The sequence below is a fragment of the Coenobita brevimanus genome, chromosome 45, assembly GCF_032717465.1.
Source record: "Coenobita brevimanus isolate Jiangsu-jjx chromosome 45, ASM3271746v2, whole genome shotgun sequence".
Classification (NCBI taxonomy): Eukaryota; Metazoa; Arthropoda; class Malacostraca; order Decapoda; family Coenobitidae; genus Coenobita; species Coenobita brevimanus.
The window spans coordinates 12,818,325-12,827,611 of NC_136998.1; the positions used below are offsets into that span (position 1 = coordinate 12,818,325).

General features: G+C 39.3%; 1 non-coding gene across 1 annotated transcript; it reads right to left on the minus strand.

Moving 5' to 3' along the window:
- Window positions 1-256: 256 nt before the first annotated feature.
- LOC145398544 (5S ribosomal RNA) lies at window positions 257-375 on the minus strand. Its single transcript, XR_013897132.1, has one exon. It is a non-coding gene; the product is annotated as a 5S ribosomal RNA (ribosomal RNA).
- Between the last annotated feature and the right edge of the window lie 8,912 nt (window positions 376-9,287).

A 9,287-nucleotide genomic window follows, 5' to 3' on the forward strand; every position in this document is an offset into this window, starting at 1 on the left:
AATGATACACACACACACTCATATATATATATATATATATATATATATATATATATATATATATATATATATATATATATATATGCGGTAGGGTTGTGCCCGACCTGTAGTCAGATCTTTTACAAGCTAAAGTTTTTCATTCATTCATTGCCAGACGTCATGTATCCCAAACGGGGTGGCTAAGGGCTCAGAGTTAATTGTTTTACAGGGAGGGGCACTAATCCTCCACCAACCCCACTTGACACGTAGGGAGTTATGCCAACATCATCTGGTGTTCCCAGGCGGTCACCCATCCAAGTACTAACCAGACCCAACGTTGCTTAACTTCGCTGATCGGACGGGAAGCAGTGTACTCAACGTGGTATGGCCGTTGGCACAAGCTAAAGTAAATGATGTAAATGATCACATTCTAGATTGGAGTGAACCAAATGGTATACCCGCCACCCAGACTGACACTACACTTAAACTGGGCACTGGTGAGGTTGATGATATGTGTTATTATGCAAATGATAATCATCCAGGCTCAATCTTAAATAGACTAGGAGCAGTATAACTTTTTTCAGCTATTGCCAAACAGCGTGGTGATTTCAACCTACCGGATGTTCTAAATGGGGAAAAGTTAAATCTGATTTGGATTTCCATCACAGGAGGGCCATTTTTATGGATTCCCACAGAACCAACTCTGTCAAAAATATTACAACTGTACCTGTTGGTAGGAGAAGCTGAGTGGACCCGAGCAGCAGCCACTCTCCAGGGGCCCGCACTTACAGTGCAGCTCCAGGGAGACACGAGAGCAGGGTTTCCACAGCCAAATTTTATTTTACCCTAAGCCTTTGCCATTCTTACCCTAGAATGGCAAGTTTTACCCAAAAATAATATAATTCGAGTGGATATTAGAAATATAATAGTGTGGGGTATGTACGGAAATTTTAATAAATACTCGCACAAAGTGGTATAAAAATAGAAAGCAATTCACAAAAAGTGGTATAAGAATAAAATGCATTTCTAATTAACTGAATACAATATTCACAGCACTGAATCATATCCTTAAAGTTTTGATAGTGATCTAAGATAATGATATACATGTAAATTTAATATAACCCACACAATGATACTGATATCAGAACAAAACTTTCATTCTCTATAACTCATTAAAACCACTGAACAATATATGTCCTTCAGGTTTTGAAAATAACACAGAACGAAATTATAATTTGTACCATCAATTAACCATCGACTTCGGCATAAGTGGCATTACTTTTGACAGCTCTAAGTGCTGAAATCAATTTGTCTTCAGTACTGAAGGTGTCTGATGTGATATTTTTATTTCTAAGGTAATATCCCACATGAATTTAACCACTGTTTCCATACAGAATAAAATATCCAGGAAGATATGGTGGTCACTTGCGGGGGCAGGCATGTGAGGCTGAAAGGTCTGTTTGCAATGAGAACAATCAATTTTTTCATGCACCACCACCTTTAAAAACGAACCACACTGTTTCACCATATTTACTTACTGTCAAGTGTCGAGGGATATTTAAGACCAATCAATCCTATCGTATGGCAAGAAATTATTACACGACTGCTAGTAATCATAATTATTTACCTGAAGGCTGACACGAGGGTGGTGCATGGCAGCACACATTGTCAACACCCTTTGCTTTTATTCCATCTCCCCCGTGACGTGAGTCACGTGACTAATCATAGTAATGATAATGAAAGAAAAGTTTATATTTCTCATGTTTAATAGACAACTTTGTTTCACATAAATATTTTTTATATATGCTCTCTCATCAGCAGTAGGCTACTTCCTGTCTCCCATCCTCAAAATAAAATAAACTCCCATGTGCAGAGGTAAAGTCCCCTAAAAAATATGCAATACACTCCAAAGATTCCCAAATTCTCCTAGATTTTACATAATTCAGGACCTAAGTCTTACCCTAAATAGGGTCTGATTCCCCTAAAATGGGGTATTTCACCCTAAAGTGGAAATACTGCACGAGAGGGACAGACACATGCCAGTTCTACATAGATTCACAGCATGATGTACACAACCAGTCATATGAGCAAATAATTGGCAAAGAACATATGTGGTAAAAAACATTACCAGAAAGAACCGTGCTATAAGTAATCACTCTAGCTATTTACATAAAGTAACACATAACCCTAGGAAAACTGGTTGTTTCAACCGTGGAGAATTCAGTCACAGACAGTTGACCTGCAGATATGACTATAAACTTGTATGTGGTAACTGTCAAGCACTGGGTCATAAGAGCCTACTATGTAGGTATTAAAACACATAGGGCTTGGGCGAAGAAGGTGCAGCTGGTGGGGCTCCCTCATTAACTAAAAAGAATTTTTTTGATTGTTGAACATGTTAATGCTCAGTCATTACTATCAAATTCTGATGAAGATAAGTTATTGATGTATGAAAGAGATCTTGGTATTTTATGTGTGAGAGAAACCGGGCTTCTTCCCGTCACCCCGAGTGAATTTGTTGATATTCCTAAGATTTTTAGACATGACAATGGTCGTGGTGCTGTTGTTTGTATTTATGTTAAAGACACTTTAAGTTCCAATGTACTTGAAGTTCATATTCCAAGACAACCTGGAATTGAGGATATTTGGCTAGCTGTGCAGTGTCGTAAGTTGCCATCTGTTATTATTGTGTGTACCGACACCCTAAATCGACTGTTTTATCCTTTGACTATATTCAGGAGGTTTTTAGATTAATTTTTATGTGGAAGAAAATCATTTTAATTCTTGGGGATTTTAATGATTACCTCCTGTCACATGTAGGTAAGTTTAACCATATTATCAAAAACAATAGATTGACCCCAATAACTGATAAACCAACTAGGGTCACGCTACTTCAGCCACTCTACTCGATGTAATTATAACTAATAATCCTGACATCACAATCTCACATGATGTAGTATCTCATGTCATTGCAAATCATTATCTAATTACTGTCAAGATGAATATATTAAGCAAACCAAAATGCACGCCTGTTACCAGAACTATTCGTCAACTTGGCAACTATCATAGTGATGCCTTTGGTTCCCGTTTACTTCAGTATGTGGTATTTTAAATCAGCATATTGTTACTGATGACGTAGATGTGCAAGTAGACATCCTTACTAACACTTTTACTGGGTGCCTAAACACCTGTGCACCATTAGTTACTAAAAATACTACTAGACCATTCTCTCCGTGGTTTAATGATGAAATACGCCAAGCTTTTATGAACAGAAATAACATTCAAATACAGCTAAAAACTTATAGATACAGTATTGAAGAGCAACAACAGTATAAGGCCGAAAAGAAAAATGTAAAAGTCTTTATTAGTCAAATCAGAGGCTGAACATTATCACAATCAGTTTAACACTTGTAAAGGTGATACTGCATCTACTTGAAAGTTCATCAGGGATATTGTTCCAGGGAAAAAAACTAATAAGAATTTTGAAAATAAAGACGAGAAAGTAGAATTTATTTATTTATTTTTTTTTGTGTGCAAATGTTGGTAAGTCTACATACGACAGGACACGAGAAAACCGTAGTAACAATCCATTTGTCACGCTCTATCAAGCTTTACAAAAGATGAATACTTTAGGCCTCAGCCTGTGGGCACCAGTACCAGTACTATAATCCTAACTGTTTAAAGTCTCTAGGAAAGTAGTTCATATAGCTCTGATGGCATATCATTTCGCTTCACCAAAGATGCACTTTATGTTATCATGTTTTACTTAACTTGCATCATTAACACCTCTATCACAACTGGCATACCGGTATTCCCCACGAAATGGAAGCATGTGTTGGTTGTCCCCCTCTTTAAAACTGGTGATATCAATAATGTTAGTAATTATAGGCCCATCTCACTATTATTTACTGTTTCTAAAATATTAGAAAAAAGAGTTGCTAATCAACTATTAAGTTTTTTTTTTTAGAAAGAAAGAGACTTATCCAACAGTCAGCATGGTTTTCGATCAAACCTCTCTACTGAGACTGCTCTTACTGTTATAAATGATGAAATTTATTACAATATGGACCATAATAAAATATTTCTGTTGACCTTGTGTGATCTTTCTAAGACTTTTCAGTGTCAGCCATGACATCCTCATACATATATGTGCCAAGGTAAAAATCGATTGAGTTTGGATTAACCCGCGGCGTCCCGTCGACGTACTTCCATGTCCTCACGTTATGTCACTGCCAATCCCGTTGACGTACTTCAACGTCCTGCAATTGCAAGGTTCATAATTTCCACAATTTTCAAAATTCGCGCGAGATTTTCGATTCGCCCACGTACCCAAGCCTCCCCTACCTGCCCCCAGGTGGGCAGTGTCCCAGACCCCGCGTGACCTGCGCTCGCCCTTGTCTCGGTCACTCACCTGTTAGCAGTGACCCAGGTCAGACATGGTACGTAAAGGTCTCTCAGACGACGAAATACAATCCGCCCTGGATGCCTTCACTGGAGATAGTGATTCTCCACTCGATGATGATGTGGTGGATCGAGATTATGTGCAGCCTAAGGAGGAAATAACAAGCAGTGATGAGGAGGTCCCTTCGCCCCGGAAAAAGCGGTATGTCACGTGTCGTAAGGCAAGGGAAGGCCAGCCTGCACCCAAAACACCTGCATGGACCTCTCTCCATCCCCTAGAGAGAGATTCTGATGAGGACGAGGATGAGGACGATGACGATGACGGCGGCTTAGAACGTGATGTTGCCTCGTGGTTGGGGAAGGAAAAAAATCTCACCCCGAGGATCAGAAGGTGGGGCGAGAAGGCAAATAAAGTATGGCCTAGTGTTTTGTCTGGGGAAGGCGAAAGTGGTGTGGTGGGAGTGCGGGGTGAAAGGGAAGTGGTGTGAAGGAGGCAGCACGAGCACGTGGTGCACGTAGGCCTAGAGGAGAGGAGGTGGAGCCACTCCCAAGCACGTCTTTCGCCATACAGTATTCCCAAACTTCCTCCACACAGCCCCAGGATGTGGGGAAAGGAAGGAAAGGGAAGGGAAAGGGTAAAGGAAAAGGGAGAGGGAAGAGAAGTGCGAGTGATGAAAGGCGCCGCTCTCCACCTCCCCCACCACCACCAATGTTGCGTTGTGCCTTCAGCCATGTTTCAGAGAGTACCATAACTTCCTACACTACTGAAACTGTGTGGGATTGCGATATGACGCTCAGTATAATGGTAAGGCCAGTCAGTATGTGCCAAGTCTTATATAAACTTGAAACGGGTGTAATGTTTGCAGGAAAGTAATGTATAAGTTGAAAAATAGTGTAAGTTGAACGAAGTGATATGAAAACTACACCCACTGTATAAATCTGCGAAAATATGATGCTCAGTATAACATTCTGGTCAGTAAATATGTGATAGCAGGAATATAAAGTGGAAACGGGTGTAATGTTAGCATGAATAAAACGTATAAGTTGAAAAATAGTGTAAGTTGTAATAATTGATGTCACGAGTACACGCACTGTGTAAATCTGCGAAAATATTACGCTCAGTAGAACATTCTGGTCAGTAAGTATGTGATAGGAATTATATAAAGTTGAATTTGTTGTAATGTTAGTAGTAAGGTAATTTATAAGTTGAATACTAGTGTAAGATGAAACAAATGATATCGCGATAACACTCACTGTGTAAGTATGCGCTAATATGACGCTCAGTTGAATCGTAAGGTCTGAAATGATGTGATATCAATTATATCAAGTGTAAACATGTGCAATGTTAGTGGAGAATTATTATATAAGTACAAAAATAGGTTGTAAGTTGAAATAGTAGTCATAGCGACTTCACCGTGTGTGTTATTATGCGCTATTATTATGCTAAATATTTACGTAAGGCCTGAAATTATCTCAAAACAGTTCTATAAAGTTGAAAAGTGTATAATGTTATTAGGAAAGTATTATATAAGTAGAAAAAACACAATACGAGTTGAAATAACAGTCACAGCGAGTTCACTCACTAAGTAAATAAGCGCTAACATTACGCTAAATGTTATCGAAAGGCCTGTGAATACGTAAAAACAGTTCAATTAAATTTAAAATGGTATAATGTTATTGTAGAAGTATTATGTAAGTAAAAAAAATGATATGTATCATGATTTTCGAATGTTAGCGATTCATCGTGACCAGTCTGCCCGATTTTACTCGTTTTGCGCGATGGTACAATGCTTATTTCTGCTCTATTTTTGTGAATCCAATATACTCTTTTATCACATGTTTTTATGTTTGTAATAAATACATATCTACTTACTTTCATTGGTTTCCCAGACTTATAATACCATAGAAAACGTTAGAGGCTCAGACCGCCTAGGGAGAACACGGGGCCAGGTGGGACCAAGGCATACCTGGTTAGGGTAATTATGGGCCCCGGGGAACAATTTCTTTGCCACTGACCATTGTTTCTGACCAAAAGCGAAAGTTTTAGCAAAAAAAAAAAAAAAAAAAGGGTCGAAAAATGGTCGGGATTGTGGGGTACCAGTGGTGAAAAAGTGGTCGGGACGGGGCGGGTTAATAGTGATATTAGTAACAGAACTCAGTCTGTTCAATTAAATGATGTATCCACAAAGCAGAGCGTAATTTACGGGGTCCTACACGGTCCAGTTTTATTCATTATTTATGTGCAGTTCTCTTAGAAATCAGCATCAATTATCACGTATTGCAGCCAATATAACTGAAAAAATTAATGGCAATAATATCACCCCTAGTAATGTTGAAAATTTAGGCCTTTATATAGATAAGTATAAGAACTTTGATGTACATGTTAAGGAGTTACATATGAAAATTATTGGGACATCGGTTTATATAAATCGTTTTCGTGACAGTTTCCAAAAACAGACTCGTATAATCATAATTCAGTCTTTTGTTTTGAGCTTGATTACTTATTGTGTTATATAGGATATGAGTTACAACCAACGAAACTCGTATACACAGCAACCAGAAACGATTGAGCTTCGCAGCTAAACTTGATGTATGGGGGATGAGGAAATACGATCATGTTTCTCCAGCATTTGATACGTACTGTACTGTGTACTATATAAGGTGAACAGATTTATCGGAGCTAAAAGCGGGACGCGCGCGCGCGCGTGCGTATGCGTGTGTGTGTGTGTGTGTGTGTTTATAGATAGATAGGTAGATAGACATAGATAGATATGGATATACAGATAGATATATAACAGACAGATAGATAGATATAGATATACAGATAGATATATAGACAGATAGATATTGACTAATGTGACATCGACAGCTGCTGTGCTACACCTCAAACTGAGGCTGCTAATCAAACACTAACGTCTCCTACGAACTCCGAACATACCGTACGGTACAGTGAATGGGTCGACCAAAGTTACCAGCTAGTGAGCATTACAGATTTTATATTAATAATTCGGTATTTCATTTGGTTACGATTATGTATAATTTTTCTAATTCATCATAATTTCATAAAAGAAGCTCATGTTATATCTAATGCAACAGTAAGTTTCTAAAAGCGGGACAATTAAGATAATTTGCTCAAAAAGCGGGACATTCTAGTCACAATTAAAAAAGCGGGACGGATGTCCAAAAAGCGGGACTGTCCCGCCTAAAAGCGGGACTCTGGTCACCTTATGTATATAAGATACTGCGTGGTGTGTACCCTGAATGGTTTATGTCCTTTGATACCGTGCATAACGTAACTGAATTACCGTCGTCTGGAGGCACAAGGAGACCAAGGAGAAGAAAGCAGGAAAAAAAAAAAAACAGAAAAGCCGCCCATACACCACTTCCGCAAAGGGGTGAAATAAACCCTGAACCCTAACTGAGGTGAGAAGTCGTGAATGGATGGAAAAAATAAAATAAAAAAATAACAGAGTAAGGACAGACACTGCTTTCCCGAACCTGTAAGCTGCAAATCAGTGACAGGAAAACTGGCAACAGGATGGCCCAGATGAGAGGTATGGTACAGTACCAAGCGACGAGCTGGACATCGGAACTGGGGCTTCACAAATAATAGTTGGCTGGACACAAAAAAGCCGTACAGGTGGCAGGACACTTGCAAGGAGAGTTATAGCAGTGAAGTAAACTCCTTTGAGATAAACAGATTGACAGGCCTACAGGCAGCAGAAGGCAGCTTACTACTTCATTTCAGAAAGATTGCCATCTCACGCTGCTAGATTTCATGCGCTGTGCCAAATCTTTCTCTATACGTCCACAGAGATAGTATTGTCTAGAAAAAAAATTATCTTTTCTAGGTGACTGTGATATGGCTCGCTGAAGACTCCAAAGCAGGAATGTAATCCAGCCACAGCAGCAATGACACTAGCAAACCCGTATTAAAAAAAAAAAAAACTAAATAAACTGGCATCTATGGTTTAATGGCCAGAACTCCCGTGTAGGATCCATTGCCACGTTATGTACATAGAATACTTTTTTATTATGCAATGAAGAAGTACCATTGATTGAAACTTTTTTTTTTTTTCTGGTTCGAGTAGGTGGACTCAGTGGGTTCAAAAGACTGACGGTCACTGGCAGAATGAAATACAGACGGAGGGCGACAGTTCCTTAGTTGATGCGTTCCTTACATAAGAACTGTGAGTAACGATTAACTCTTACTTTTGAGAGCTCGACAGAAAGTGGTGAGAGTGTGTTGGCAGAGGGTTGGTGAGCCTTCACCATAATGACCATGAAAATAACAACAGTGGAGGGATAAAGATGTAAAACTGTGGAGAAAAGAGAGAGGCTAAAGGAATTCAGTAAGAGGATTGGAGTTGATGAGACAAAAAGCCCTGAACGCCACTAGGTTTAGAAGAGCTGTTTGTGCAGTTACCCCCCCCCCCTCCCGCGCCCAGCACACAAATGAGAATTACGAGCCTGCTCCACCTAGGGAATAAGACTGGTCATCTACCCTTAAAATATACCGACCGTCGGTCTGCTCCACAAATGAAGTTCATGGATTCGATGTTACTGTATCTGTATATAAGATAAAAAAAATGGTCAGAAAGAAATAGAAAAAGGAAGAGAAGAAGACCAGTAACATGAAACATCCGTGAGGGGAGAGGAAAGTTGTGAATGCAGAGAAAGTGGGGGGAAATTGGAGTGAGTAAGCTACAGGAGAATCTAGTCATAAAAAGAATGGTACGAACGGGAGAGTTGGAGGGGGAAAGAGACACGGCGAAGCAAGACGCAAGTTAACAAAAAAGTCAAAGAAAGACAGAATAGAGAACAGAGGTTGAACTAAAGCGAGAGAAGGAGGACTGATGGAGGAAAAGAATAAATGAAAGTGATATGCAGCAACTGCCATAGAAAGA